Source organism: Zonotrichia leucophrys, chromosome 10 (assembly GCF_028769735.1).
Source record: "Zonotrichia leucophrys gambelii isolate GWCS_2022_RI chromosome 10, RI_Zleu_2.0, whole genome shotgun sequence".
In the NCBI taxonomy this organism is placed as follows: Eukaryota; Metazoa; Chordata; class Aves; order Passeriformes; family Passerellidae; genus Zonotrichia; species Zonotrichia leucophrys.
In genome coordinates, this window is record NC_088180.1 from 20,067,440 (window position 1) to 20,082,387 (window position 14,948).

Genomic DNA, 14,948 nt, shown 5'->3' on the forward strand with positions numbered 1-14,948 from the left:
GAGAGACCCCCGGAACAGCCAGAGCCTCGGCCGGGAGGGATCCCAGACCAGATGGGAGCCCTGGGGAGGTGGATCCCAGGCCAAAAGGGACCCTTGGGCAGGGGAGGACCTCGAGAGAAGTGGCACCAGCAGGCAGAGCACAGGGACCAGTTTCTCCATTTATTTCTGGTTTTATTTCTGTTTGTCTCACTCCTGATCCCTCTTCTCGATCCTGCCTTGTGGGCTCTGCCGAGCAGGGCAAAACTGGGAAGCGTGGGCACTGGAGAGCAGGCCCTGGCTGCAGCTGAAGCCTGTGCAGGGAGGGAGTGCCCTGGTGCCCCTGTACCCCAGGGCCCTGCGCTGCCAGGAGCGCCGGGTCAGCCAGATGCCACAGCCGTGGCACCGAGGGTGGCACCTGCAATGTGGCGCCTCAGCCCTGCAGCAGGGCCAGCCCTGAGCCGAGCCCCACGTGTGACAGACCCCCACAGACAGGGGGACAGCAGGCCAGCCCCGGTCATTGGCTCCATTTCTGCTGAAAACGCTGGCAGAGCTCTGAGGAGCCCGCTGAGGTCACAGGTTGCCATGGGAACGGGAGGGAACAGGCTGGAATTGGGAAAGGTGCTGGCACTGCCAGGATGGAGCTGCCTGGCCTGGGTACTGCTGGAACAGTGCCCACGGCCACCTCAGGGACACGGCGCGAGTGCCAGAGCAGGGCTGGTGCCAGGCACTGCCCCGACCCTGCCCCTCAGCCCAAGCCCTGCCCCTGGGTCTGTGCCAGAGCAGAGCTGGAGCCATGCACTGCCCCAACCCCTGCCCCTCAGCCCAAGCCCTGCCCCTCAGCCTCCCCTCCTGCCCCTGTGCCCAGCTGCAGGGGGATTTGCAGCTCCAGGGCTTTCCCAGCAGCACGGCCAGCTCCCCTCCATGGCCAGGGCTCTCTCCCTTCCCATTCTCCAGCCCCATCAGGGAGGTCCCACGTCCCCTTTCACTGCTGCAGCCCCCACCAGGGCTGAGAGGGGGCTCAGCACCAAGCAGAAGTGCCTCCTGTGCCAAAGCTGCCACCTGTGAACAGTGGCACAGAAAGAGACCCCTGTGGCAGCCTGCAAAGTCCTGGATGCAACAACAGCTGGGCAGCTGGCATTAATAACAACAATAATTGTATAATTATTGTATGGAAGGAGCTGCCAAGCCCCCTGAGCAGACACAGGGATGTGCCTGGAGGGGCAGAGGCTGGGGGGTACCTGGGCATGAGCAGTGCCCAGGGACAGCCCCAGCGTGCCCAGTGCTCAGGGGGTGAGGGTCCCACTGCCCCAAGGACAGCAGCCCTGCAGCACTGGGGGCAGGCGGCCTTGGGCTGGGCTGGGGTTGGTGCCAGGCCCAGCCTCTGGACTCCCCCATGGGGCTGGTTCAGTTCAGATCCCTCTGGAAGATACAGAGGGTGATGGAAACACCACTGAGAGCTTCCAAGGCTTAGGCCGTGGAAAATTTGATTCCTGGCACAAAGGGAGGTGTGCTTGCTGAGGTGAGGTGGCATCCCTCAGGGGAGGGCTTTGCAGAGTGACCCTCCTGGCCCAGCAGCCCAGGGAAGTGTTGCTCACACCTCTGAGGGCCAGCAGGGCCAGCCTCGGCGTGCTGCCCATGGGTCACGGAGTTTGCCCACAGCACGGATTGCCAGGGTTTCCAGGTGCTTTAACTGCTGGGGCTTCTTTGCTCCTCACAGAGTGTTAAACAAATCTGGAAGTGGCTCTTGTGGGCTCCCATCCCATGCACACCCTGAGCAGGACCTGCGGCAGCTCCCGAGGCCACAGCTGGCGCGGGACAGCAAGGGGACGCTGCATCCCATCCCTGGGGTCCCGCTGGCGCTGGGCAGGCTCGGTGCCATTGCCCGCAGCGCTGGGGGCACGGGGATGTTCAGCCGAGGGCTCCTCACCGCTCAAGGGCTCATTAGCGCAATCCATCATTAGCACCACACCCTGTGCCGTGCCCAGCCCCGGGGCAGCCCGGCTGCAGAGATCACCTCCCTGCTGACATTTCCGAACGTCAGCGCTCTGGGACTGCGATCGTGCGGTGCAGAATTGTTCCAGCAGCCCTCGGAAGCGCTAAGCTGTTCCCTGGGAGTGTCAGCGCCCGGGATGACAGCCTGGTGATCGGTGCCAGCAGCTCTCCCTCGCTCCCGAGCCTTGGGGAGGGCTCTGACAGCGCTCCGAGCTCCTGCCCGGGGTGCCAGCTCCTCTCCGAGGGATGGAGGGGAATGGAATGGATGGAATTGCCTCCCCACGCTGCAGCAGGGCAGGCAGGGCTGGCTGGGGGCCCTGCAGGGACAGCCGGGGGCTCAGCAGCCCCAGGGGCTCAGCCCTGCCTTGGCTGGCACTGCGGGGACCCTGCCAGCCTCAGGGAGCCTCTGCACGCTGCCCTGGCCTGATGGGCATCAACCCCCTTTGGGACTGCCTGTGCCTGGGGCTCTCTGAGGGGTCTGTGCATCCCAGCTGGATGTGGCAAACGGGTATTTTGGGTATTTTGGGGCACTGCTGTGCTGTGCAGGCCCTCAGAAGGCGCTGTAGCCAGGAGGGGGTTCTGTAGCCCTGTGATGCTGCACTCTGCAGGCCAGGGTCCCTGCTGTCACACCTGGGTTTGCCACCTGACAGCAGAACAGCACTGAGCCCCCCGGGTGCCAAGGATTTGGGATTTTGAAGGTGTTTGCTGTCCCTGCAGGTACAAGGTGTCACCAGGCACAGCCGTCCCCATCCCGTGTCTGGCTGCCTCACCTGGCTCCAGGCTGGGCACACGTGGAAGGTGCTGGTGGCAGGGCTGGGTCACCTTGGACCATCTGTGCTGGGCTGGACACGCCATGTCCGAGCAGGTGATCCCCAGGGCCACCAGGACTGGCCTGGGGGGGCAAGGCCAGCACTGCCACTGCTGCCAGCACCCCTGGGAACAGCCCTGCTGGGCTCTTGCACACCAAAGTCCGTCACTAATTAAGGATTTAATGTCCAAACCTCTGGAACTGACTCATCCCTAACTGCCACCAAGGAATCCTTTCTCTGTCTCTCCCCCAGCCAGCTGGGAGCTCAGCAAGACACTCGCGTACCTGCTGTGAGGTGGTGGCCCAAGGAGCTGCAGGAGCCACAGGAAACATTTTTGTATTTCTGGGGGGTGAAGCAGGCCCCAAATGCAGCTGACAGTCACACCCCCAGTGTCACAGGAGCAGCACAGGGTCCCTCACCAAACCAGCTCCTGCCCCACTTGCTGCGGCTCCCGGTGAGTCCCAGCCCGAGCTGCTTACAGGGCACTGGGATTATCCTCCCCAAGGGCACCGTGGGCAGCCCAGGGCCAGCCACATCCCTGGACACCAGCACAGGCCACCCTGCCCCAGCAAGGACAGCCCCAGGAGCCCCTGTGCCTGCCGGGAGTCACCTGTGGCTGTGTCAGGAAAGGGGCACAAACACGGGCAGGGAACGGGGAGCTCCAGAGCCTCAGCACAGGGACCCCAGCCCTCCTCTGGAGCCCTGCAAAGAAGGGAAGGGAAGGGAAGGAGGTGCTGAGGTCTGGCAGCCGTGGCCGGGCTCCTCATTACCGTGGGATTTGCTGTAACAGATTCCCATCAGTCACAGGAGAGTGATGGGTTTATTTTTAAACAGATTAAGCATCTGCTGCTGACAGAGCACATCTCAGCACTGCCTGGGCAGTGAGCAGTGCCCGTGGGGAAAAGGCAGTGGGAAAACCCAGGGGAGGCAGGGGCTGAGCTTGGCTGCCTCAGAAATGTGCTGTGAGATCGTTTGGAGCCAGATGTGAGTATCCCATCAGGGCTCAGTGGCACTGGGACCCCGGGGCTGGCACTGAGGATGTTTTCCTGTCCTTTATAGAAACAAATAAAACATTTGCTAGTTCAGGGAGATTCTTCTGGATAAGGCAAGTTAATCAGCAGTGATTGATCCTCCTGCTCTCTCTGGACAGAGGCAGGCTGGGGGTTAGGGAATGGGAATCACTGGGGGCTCGGCAGGAGTGAGCCTGCAGCATTGGGGCAGCAGAGGATCAGCCACAGCCCCATCCAGGTGTCCTCATGGCCCAGAATTGGCCAGGGAACGCTTAGGAGAGGGTTTGTTGTGGTTTGTTTGGTTCCCATTCCCGGGCACAGACCCTCTTCAGTGCCCCCGTGCAGCTCCCAGGGAGATGGAGAATTTTTGCTGTGTTTCTGCTGGATCCATCCTTCACTAAAAATAAAGCTGACTTTCCTGCAGTGGGTAAAACCAGTGATGAAAATCCCCATGAATACTTCATCAGGCTGCCTGCCTGCCTTCCCATGGATTTTCTGTCGCCAGGAGAGCGTTTCCAGCAGCCGTTGGTGCCTGGAAACCAGGACTGGGGGGAATCCAAATCAATCACGGCTGAAAGAGGGAATTTTCTGCTAAAGCCGACTGCTCCTGGTGATATTATCCATGCAAGAACTCTGGCAGTGCTGCAGGGAGGGTTTTACCCCAGGACAGAAAGCGGGGTCAGGAACCAGGGCTGGGACACCCCAGCACTTTGAGGATGCGCTGGTGACGCAGCACGAGGAAAAGCAGCAAAAGGATGAAAATTTGGAAGGGAAGATCCCGCTCCGAGGGCACAGGAAGCTGCTGAGCTGCAGGGACACTGGAGGCTGTGCTGCCAAGGAGGGTTTGGAGGCGATGCTGCCGCAGGGGTCAGCAGCTCTCCCCTCCTGGAAGCTGCTCCTGTGGTCCCAGCCCAGGGGAGCTGCTGGAGCCTGTCCCACGTCTGTCCCATCTCTGGGGTTTCCACATGGCTGGGGACACCCAGCACGGCAGGAAGAGGTTCCCCGAAAACAAGGCCTGAAGACCAACGTCCTCATCGCCTCGTGTCTGCCTGAGCAGACACTGAATCATCCCAAGCTGGTATTTAAAATAGCAGCATTCCTGTTTTTAGCAGGAGCATTGCTCAGCCCTAAGAGGAGGAACAGGCTCCGGGGGATCTGCTCGCTGTGCAGGGCTGGGCACGATGGAGGCACCGAGGGGTTTGCCCAGGGGTGCCCGAGGGCTTTGCTGCACCCTCGGCCCCGCTCCGGCGCTGCCGCTTGCTGGTGTCGCCAGTGTCACCCCGGGGCCCTGTCCCGGCTCGGTGGCACCCCGGGGCTCTGTCCCCGCTCGGTGGCACCCCGGGGCGCTGTGCCACTGCTGCAGGACAGGTACGGCTCAGCTCGTCCTACCTGACCCAGTTAGCACTCAGCAGTGAAATGCGGCTCTGGGAGAGCAGAGCTGCTCAAATCCGACAGAGCCAGTGGCATTGTCCCACCCTGTTTCCCTCCCACAGGATGCCACCTCACCTCCCGCCGTGCCAGGGATGGGCTGGGTCCTGGGACCCTCCTGCTCCCAGGCATCCTTCCCGAGGCAGAGCACACAGAGCCTGAGCTGCTCTCCGTGCCCAGGCCAGATCCTCCCCAGCCCGGCCGCCCTTGTCCCACACACACCCAGGGCTGTGTTAGCTCCCATCCTCAGGGACTCCAGGTGTGCCGTTCCTGCCGAGGGATGCCTTCCTGTGCCCTGCTACCGGGCAGCCTTGTGTCACAGAATCACAGGATGGATGTGTGAGGAGGCCCTGAAGCCCATCCCACCCCTGCCATGGGCATGGACACCTTCTGCTATTCCAGGTTGCTCCAAGCCCATCCAGCCTGGGTTTGAACAGTTCTGGGATGGGGCAGCCACAGCTTCCTTGAGCAGCCTGTGCCAGTGTCTCACCAACCTCACTGGGAAATGCTCCTTCCTCACATCTCACCTAAACTGACCTGTTTCCAGGTCCCTGCCTTCAGGTCTCTCCAAACCACAGCACACGTTCACACAAGCCAGGCTCTTGCACAACCTGGCTCACTCCACCGGTGTTTATGTAACCCAGGAGCCTCAGCAGCAGCGACCTGCTTCCCTCTAACCTGCTTATCAAAACCGCAAAACAGGGCAGCAGTGGGTGCCAGCGGGGCACCAACTCAGGGCAGGTGCTGGCCCCACCTGGGAGCCCATCCCACTGCTCCAGGGCATTGGACATGCCCAGCACGGGCACCCCTGGCAGCACACACAGCACAGAGCTCACCTGGCCTGGGCAGGCTGTGCAGAGCTCACTTCCAACAGGATTCCTGGTGCTCCTGATCAGCTTCCATGCCCAGCTGGAGCTGCAGAGGGAGATTCCCCAGGGAATGCCCAGCTCTTGGCCCAGGTGGTGCCAGTGCAGCAGCTTCACCCACCCACAAACACATCCCAGGACCCACAGAGCCCCCTGCATGCCCTGGGCAGCGTTTGCCCTTTTATGCCTGAAAATGACCCGGAAACACGCCCAGCCATGCTGCCCGTGCCTGGTGAATTGCCTCTCATGCACCTGGGAGCCCATTGCTAATGAGGACTAATGAGCGCTAATGAGCCCTCAGCTCACACCAGCTTGGAGCTGCTGTGCCCATTGATCCCATCCCGGGGTTTCCCACTGGTCCATCAGCCTCAGCAGAGCCGGCAGGACCTGTGCCAGCCCCGGGAGGAGAAACCCAGGCAAAGTGCCCGGAGTGGAGGCAGCAGCAGGGCAGGGGGCTGGAAGGGGTCAGGGTCTGCACTGCCCCCTCTGCTGCACCCTCTGCTGCACCCTCCTCCATCCTTCTGCATCGCTGCCTCCTGCTGCATCCCTCCCACGGCCCTGCACTGCACTCCTCCCCCTGCTCCTTCTGCCTCTCTCCCGCTGTCCCAGGCTGAACCCAGGGAGGAGAATTCCTTCTGTGCCGCAGCAAGGGCTGGGGCAGCGAGGGTCCCCGGCTGACAGCTCTGAAGGGAGGGGACAAACCCCCAGCCCCTCAGACGGGGGGTTCTGGGGAGCAGGAGGGGAGCATGAACAGGGGACAGCGTCCTCCTGCCCATGGCTGCACCTCAGGGATTGCTGCTCAGTTCAGGAATTAATCCTGAAAAGCCGAACATCAAACAATCCCTTAAAATCCCACTTTCCCGATGGTTTTGTGTTGAGAACAGTGACACAATGACTGCAGCCCTGGTATCCAAGAGCTCCCCAGAGCCTGGCACCACATGCACAAGCCAGATTTCTGCTATTCCACAGCCAATTTTATCATTACAGCAGAATTTTTTTTTTTCCCTGAGCTAGTGTGTTCATAATGGTGTGAAACCAGAAAAAGCAGGAATTCTTGCACTAAGAAACAGCAGGAAAAATACAGTGCAAAGGCCTAGGTTTTGCCTGGCAGTGGAATGAGGGAGTTTCAAATGTCAAACCTGCTGGGCTTTGCTGCAGCTGAAGGAGCCCTTCCAAACCGTCAGAGGTGTCACTGTGTTGGATTCGGGCTCTCTGTTCCAACTGACTTCAGAAAATGGCAAAAACACGCCTTTAAACCCCTGCCGTTGGCAGCATTGGCTGCACAAATAAATACGCTTGTCATCGCTTGATTTTTTTCCCATTTTCCAAGTTAAAAATGTTCCGGAAGCCAAATGCCACCCGTTGGACCCATCCCTGGGCGTGCACACAACCAGCAGGGGCACAGGGCAGGGCCCAGGGCTGGGGCAGGTGGAAATCCAACCTCAGCATCCCCACACTTCGGGTAACTAAAACACAGTCTAGAAAAAAGGGAGGTTTTTAAAAACCCAGCAAATTAATCTGCCAACAGTGAAGGAAATCAGATATCCAGTGGGAAGGTAAGGCCGGGACAAGGGCAGCTGGAGGGGTGGTCAGCGTTAGCAGCAGGGGTGGCAGCACCTGCAGTGCCCGAGTGTGCCTGTGAGGGATCGCAGAACCACAGAATAGTGGAATCACAGAATAATGGAATCACAGAATAATGGAATCACAGAATCGCAGAATGACAGAATAATAGAATCATGGAATCACAGAATAATGGAACCACAGGATCACAGGATCACAGAATCACAGAATCACAGAACCACAGAATATTGAGGAAGAGACCTCTAAGATCATTGAGTCCAACTTATGCTTAACACCTCAACAAGACAATAGCATCAAGTGCCATGCCCAGTCTTTTTTTAAACACATCCAGAGATGCTGATTCCACCCCCTCCCTGGGAAGAGCATTCCAGTACTTTATTATTCTTTCTGTGAATTTTTTTTCCCTAATATCCACCCTATCCTTTCCCTGGCATAGCCGGAGGCTGTGTCCTCTGGTTCTGTCAGTGCTGCCTGGTGGGACAGACCGACCCTACCTGGCTATACAACGTCCCTTGGGGAAGGTGCAGCCAGCCCCATGGGAGGGAAGGACCCTGGCCAGGGCAGGATGAGCTGCCTGGAGGGTGGGACCCCCTTTCGGGCAGGGGCAGCTCGGCACGGCACGGACACACCTGCGGGCACACCTGGGCCACGCTCAGCCCACCCGGAGCAGGGTCTGGGGGCCCAGCGTGCCTCTCCCAAAATTCCAAAAATGGAATTTCCCCCCCAAAAATATCTCAGGGGAAACTGAGGCACGGAGAGACCCCCAAAAATTGCATTTTCCCCGAAAATATCTGGGGGGAAACTGAGGCACGGGGGTCCCCAAAATTGGAATTTTGGGTGCCTCCCCACGCGGAGCAGCGCTCTGGGACCCCGGGCCGTGCCACAGCCGATCGGGAGTGCCAGGACACGGCAGCGCTGGGGCTCGGTCGGGGCTGGGGAGGGGGACACCGGGCTGGGGCACAGCCTGTCCCGTCCCCACCGGGCTGTCGGGGTCCGCACCGGCCCCGGGCTGCTGCGGGCAGCTGTTGGCACGCTGTCAGAGCCGGAGCACGGCTGGACCTGCACAGCACATCAGGTGTCGGAGCTGCTCGTTCCGGGGATGGATTGGGATGCAGCAGCCGTGTCCGCAGCGAGCAGCGTGTGATGTGGGCCGTGAAGTGGAGGCAATTACAGCTCATGATTTGACAAAGCTGCTCCTGCTCCGGCGCTTGCACGGAGCTCCCTCAGCCCGGGCAGGGTCACTGCGGAGCGATGGGTGAGGAACCAGCTGGAAATCCATCCCTGCCCCATCCTTATTCCATCCCTGCTCCATCCCTGCTCCATCCCTGCTCCATCCCTGCTCTATCCCTGCTCCATCTCTGCCCCATCCCTGCTCCATCCTTACTCCATCCTTATTCCAACCCTGCTCCATCCCTGCTCCATCCCTCCTCCATCCCTGCTCCATCCCTCCTCCATCCCTGCTCCATCTCTTCCCCATCCCTGCTCCATCCCCGCTCCATCCCTGCTCCATCCCTGCTCCATCCCTGCCCCATCCTTATTCCGTCCCTGCCCCATCCTTATTCCATCCCTGCTCCATCCTTGCTCCATCCTTACTCCATCCCTGCTCCTCCCCAGTTCCTAACGTCAGTGGTGAATATAAAACAGCAGCAACAACAACCTCCAGCCTGTGATCTCATTTGCAGCCCTCAGTGACAGCACTGAGTGAGCCAAAAAAGGGGAAAGTGGTTTTAATTAAAACTATTGCTGGAAGAGAATTGTGATTAACTGATGTCATGCGTTAAAATTACAAATCCTGGGAGCAGAAGTGACAGATAAAATAGCACAAATTGGTTACAAATCCATTTGCTTCCAAAAAGCCCCCAAAACCAAAACAGCTGGAAACAGGCACATGGCTTATTATTACAGATTAATTAGTTGTGCGGGTTCATGCAGAGGTGCCAGCCGTGTCTGTGCCCGCTGTGCCCTCATGGGGCTGGCACTGCAGGGCCCGTGTCCCCTGCAGGTGAGGGGCCGGGGGCTGCCCGGCTGCCCCGGGGGATGGGGTCCCCCCACGGCTGCTCTGGGGGCACAGGACACCCCAAGAGACAGCACAGGGTGGCACCACCACCACAGCTCGGGGAGGCTGCCCAGGGCTGTCGGGAGCAGCCCCGTGGAGCTGCAGTGTTTGCCCACACCACGCCGCGTTTCTATTTTTTGTCATTCCCCTCGTTTGACACATTTTGGTGATGTTTCCATCCCCGTTGCCATGGTGACTCGCGGCCACTTCCCCGCTGCTCTGCGCCTCCTTCTCTCCCAGGTGCTGGCACAGGAGTCACCAAGGCCCCGCCGTGCTCCCGGCAGCCTGGGGGGCAGGAATGGCCCCCCATCCCGTGTTCCCGGCAGCCTGGGGGGCAGGAATGGCCTCATCACGTTCTGGGCAGCCTGGTGGGGCAGGAATGGCTTTTCTCCTGCAGCTGCCCCAGCCTGTCCGCCCCCAGGCTCCAGTACCGATGCTTGAGAAGTTCCATCGAATCCCAGATTGGTTTGGGTCGAGGGGACCTTAAATCCCACCCAGTGCCACCCTGCCGTGGCAGGGACGCCTCCCACTGCCCCAGGTGCTCCAAACCCCAATGTGCAACCTGTCCTGGGGCACTGCCAGGGATCCAGGGCAGCCCCAGCTGCTCTGCTGTGGATGGAAACTCACGCCTTGCGCCTGAGCAATGGCTGCAGCCAAACCCTGAGCAATGCTGCTGGGACAGTGCCCGGGCTCCCAGGCCAGGATTGTCCCTGATCTGACAGGATCACACACTGAGGAGTGCAGGGACACTTTGGAGCAGTCCCTGGCAGCCCAGACCTGCGGGCGGAGCTGCCAGCCCCCTGCCAGCCCCACTGCCATCCTCACTGCCAGCCCCACTGCCAGCCCCCTGCCAGCCCCACTGCCAGCCCCACTGCCAGCCCGCTCCCCAGCATCCCCTGGAGATGCTCCTGAGGGTGGGCACGGGCAGCCCTGACCCAGATGAGCCCAGCAGATCCATCCCTCATCCCCCGCCCCGCAGCGCAGGGCAGGGCTCACCCTCGCTCTCTGCAGAGCAGCTGTGGCAGCAGCAGCAGCCTCGTGGTCAGGGAGTGTTTGTGCACTCGGGTTCAGCGCTTTTGGGGCTGCAAGGAGCCGGCCGGAGCCCGGCCCCGGAGCTCGGGAAGGGAGCGGGGCCGGCCCCGGCCCCGGACGCGGGAGGGCAGCCGGACACCGCGCAGGGGCCGCGCCCGAGCCCCGCCACCGCCACCCCCGTGTGCCCAGGGGCTGGCACCTCCTGGGGACTGGCACTGCCCGGGGGCTGGCACCGCCCCGGGGCTGGCACCGCCCTGGGACTGGACCCGCCCTGGGACTGGCACCACCCGGGGGCTGGCACCGCCTGGGCACCGGGCTTGGGCTGGCGGCGATTCCGGCTGGCCGAGCACATTCTGGTGCAGATTACAGCGATGTTCCCAGGAAGATGGGCTGTCACATCTCATCTCATTCTGCATTCCTGCTGTGCTCTCTGCACGCCCTGCCCGGCCACGGCACACGCAGGGTGCCAGCACTGCCCGGGCTGTGGAAAGGGTTAATGCAGCCCTGGCTGGTGCACCACGGGGGCACCCCAATGCCACCGCCATGCTCATGGTGCCACCAAAGTCCCCACGGGGCTCGGGGTCCCACCAAAGCCGCTGCAGCACTCGTGGGGCCAGCACCCAGGCTGGGCAGGCAGCCAGGAGCTGGGAGCTGCCCCTGTCCCAGGAGCTCAGCAACAGCAAAAGGAGGGACAAGGTTCTCCAAAAGAGAAGGTGAATGTGTGCTGGAGGTGCCAGGGCAGGAGAAGAGCATTCAGGGCACAGGCACACCGTGCACAGCCACTGCTCCCCAAATATCCATGGGCTGGGAGGGTACAGGAGAGCCAGAGAGACTGTTCACAACGGTCTGGAGTGCCAGGACATGGGGAATGGCTTCCCCTGCCAGGGGCAGGGTTAGATGGGGTTTTGGGAAGGAATTCCTGGCTGTGAGGGTGATGAGGCCCTGGCACAGGGTGCCCAGAGCAGCTGTGGCTGCCCCTGGATCCCTGGAAGTGCCCAGGGTCAGGTTGGACAGGGCTTGGAGCAGCCTGGGACAGTGGGAGGTGTCCATGGCAGGGGTGGGATGAAATGGCTTTAAGGTCCTTTCCAGCCCAAACCGTGCTGGGATTCACAGATTTATTCACCTGCACAATTGTACACAATCCAGGGACAATGACAGTGTTCTATCAGTTCTTTGCCCTTTTGCCCAAAACAGAACACTACTGATCCACTAAATACTCCCTCTCACCATCTAGATCAGCTGATTCTGAAACAGGTCTTTAATCAGAATCTTCCCTGCCCGTCCATTTGGGCAAACTTCCCTGGCACACACGGATTCTTGCAGCAGCCAAACCATCTGGCTGGTCCGAGCCCCCATGTCACTCCAAGGAAACTTCCCCACCCTCCTCAGCCCCTGGGACGGGGCCTGCCCTCCCCTCGGCCATGGAACTGCCAGCGCAGGTGGAGCAGGGAGAGAAAAGGATGCACCTCCCCGCTCTGCTCCCAGAACAATTGCAGGATTCATCCTTCCCTGGCTGGCTGTGCTCATGAATAGACACCGCCGCTAACAGCCCTTTACCTCGGCCCCAGGGAGGCATTTCTGCAATTTCTTGCTAGAATCCCTCTAAATGCATCGCTTCCCCGATCCCCCGTGGAGATGTTTGCACCAGCAGGAGCCGCCGGGCTGCGGCGTGCGGATGTCAGCAGCGAATCGGTTCCCAATTCCACCTCGCTCACCTTGCCTTCCCTTCCCCGGCAGGCGCGGGCACCAGCTGTGCTGCAGCCTGCCGAGCACGGCTCTGGCCCCGCCGCCAGCCCCAGCCTGCCACAGGGGAGGATGAGGAGACAAGTGCCACCGTGTCTGTGCTGCTGCCAGTGGGACACAGCGCGGCCGCCGGGGCGCCGCTCCTGCACCGGGAATTACGGCACGGGAATATGGCACAGCTGGCCAAACACAGCCTGGGCAGCACCCTGGGGGCAGCAGGGACCCCCTTCCCACCCATTGTCCTGGCTGAGCCCCCAGCCCTGGCCCCATCTCCACTGGGATGCTCTGGGTGCCCTGGCACAGAACCTGGTGGGAGCATTCACTGCCACCCCCTCAGCCAGGCGGGATGCACGGGGTGCCGGCACGTCCTCGGGTTCTGGGATGTTCCCAGGTGCCAGGATGTCCTTGGGTACCAGGATGGGTTCAGGAACTGGGATGCACCAGGGTACCAGGATGTCCTTGGGTTCTGGGATGTCCTCAGGTACCAGGATGTCCCTGGGTACCACGATGCTCTCAGTACCGGGATTCCCTCGGGTACCAGGATGCCCTCAGGTACCAGGATGTCCCTGGATACCAGGATGTCCCTGGGTACCAGGATGCCCCTGGATACCAGGATGTCCCTGGGTACCAGGATGCCCTCGGGTACCAGCATTCTCAGTACCAGGATGCCCCGGGTACCAGGATGGGCTCGATTGCCCTCATGCCTGGAAGTGGCACCATGGTGAGGGTGAGGGAGGGCGGTGCGGAGCCCAGCCCCCTGAGCCCCCCTTAGGACCCCAGGGGGATGGATGTGCTGGGTGCCCGCGGTTCCCTCCCCTCCGCAGAGGCGTTCCCGTGTCCCGGCCGTGCGGGAGCGGGGCTGCAGTGCGGGAGCAGCCCGGCTCTGCACATCACCAATCTGTCAGCCTTCCTCACCGGCGGCTTTCGGAAAGCCCTGCAGGCAGGTGCAGGTGCCACATCAATATGTCAGCGCTCTGATGACGGGTTCATAATATTTTCTGCTTGCATTCCACTGTCTCCGTGTATTAGCAAACAGGCGTCTCCCAGCGCTGCTCGCCAGAGCCAGGGGTTGGGATTTAATAACAAAATCATCCTGGTAAATCATTAGTTGGTGATTCAGCATGGAAATGCCTCATTAGCACTTCAGCATGTGCACTGTGTGACTTATGAAAACCTCTGAATTATGACTAATTAAATGCAGGCCAAAATAATATCCCAGTTCAGAACAATAGTCAGGATAAAATAAAAAGTAAAAATGAAATTAAATAAAATGAAATAATAAAATAAAATAAAATAAAATAAAATAATAAAATAAAATAAAATAAAATAATAAAATAAAATAAAATAAAATAAAATAAAATAAAATAAAATAAAATAAAATCAAGGAATTAAATGTGTGAGGCCGCCAGAACTGGTGCATACTGGGAGGAGAATCCACGTGCACAAGGTCAGAATGGAACAGTGCACAGAGATTGTGTTGTTTGGGATGATTCCTCCATCCTGAAGCACTGGGACACAAAGTAACATCAACCTCTAATTAACAGAAGTTTTAAAACCTTCACCACGCTAATTAACTGCTACATTAATCACAAGAACTTTGACGACCAGCACATTCAAAGCCCTGTCCAATCAAATCCCTTTTGCTGTGCAATGCTTGATCCCAGGCATTTGTTGACCGGGCACTCTGTGCCTGCTTGGCTTCCCCTGGCACTGAGGGTGGGGGTCCTGCCGTTCCCCACCCAGGACATCCCCCCGGCAGCCCCACGGTGCTCAGAGGGGCTCCCACGCTGGCCTCAGTCCGTCACGGGGAGCAAGTGATGCTGAGCGAGCCTCTCACCCTAAGAAAGGCTCTAAAAATAATCTCCTAATACACTCCTGCATCCTGTCGAGGCTTTAAATAGCTGTTTGGAGTTCAAATTTTAAAAACTGTTGAGCTCAAATCATTTATGACAACTTGGGAGCCAAAAATAAATGGGGATGAGGAAAGAGGAGGAGCCGTCCCCCGCCGAAGGCTCCGAGGAGAGGAGCCCGTGGGCTGAGCCCGCGTGCAGCCGGGGTCCCTGGGGCTCAGGGATGGGGACAGGGCTGGGGACAGGGATGGGGACAGGGCTGGGGACAGGGCTGCTCTCAGGGTCACCCACCCCAGGGTGGCACTGCCAGGGCCTGTGCCCGGCTGGAGGCACTGGGACAGTTTATCCTATGGGGCAGGGGCACAGGGGGCTTTGCCTGGGACATGGAGTCTGGCTCGTGAGCCAAGGAGCATCCCTGAAATGAGGAGGGACCGTCTGACTGCACCAGCTCCTCGTGATGTGGGTCCATTGTCAGGATACTCCTTTATCCCACGGAATATTTGACTCTGATCCAGTTTGTAATTGGAAAAGTGCAGGGAGCGCTCACTCAGCTCCGCTCCAGAGACACCTGCAGCACAGCTGTGCACAGGCTCTGCCTGTGA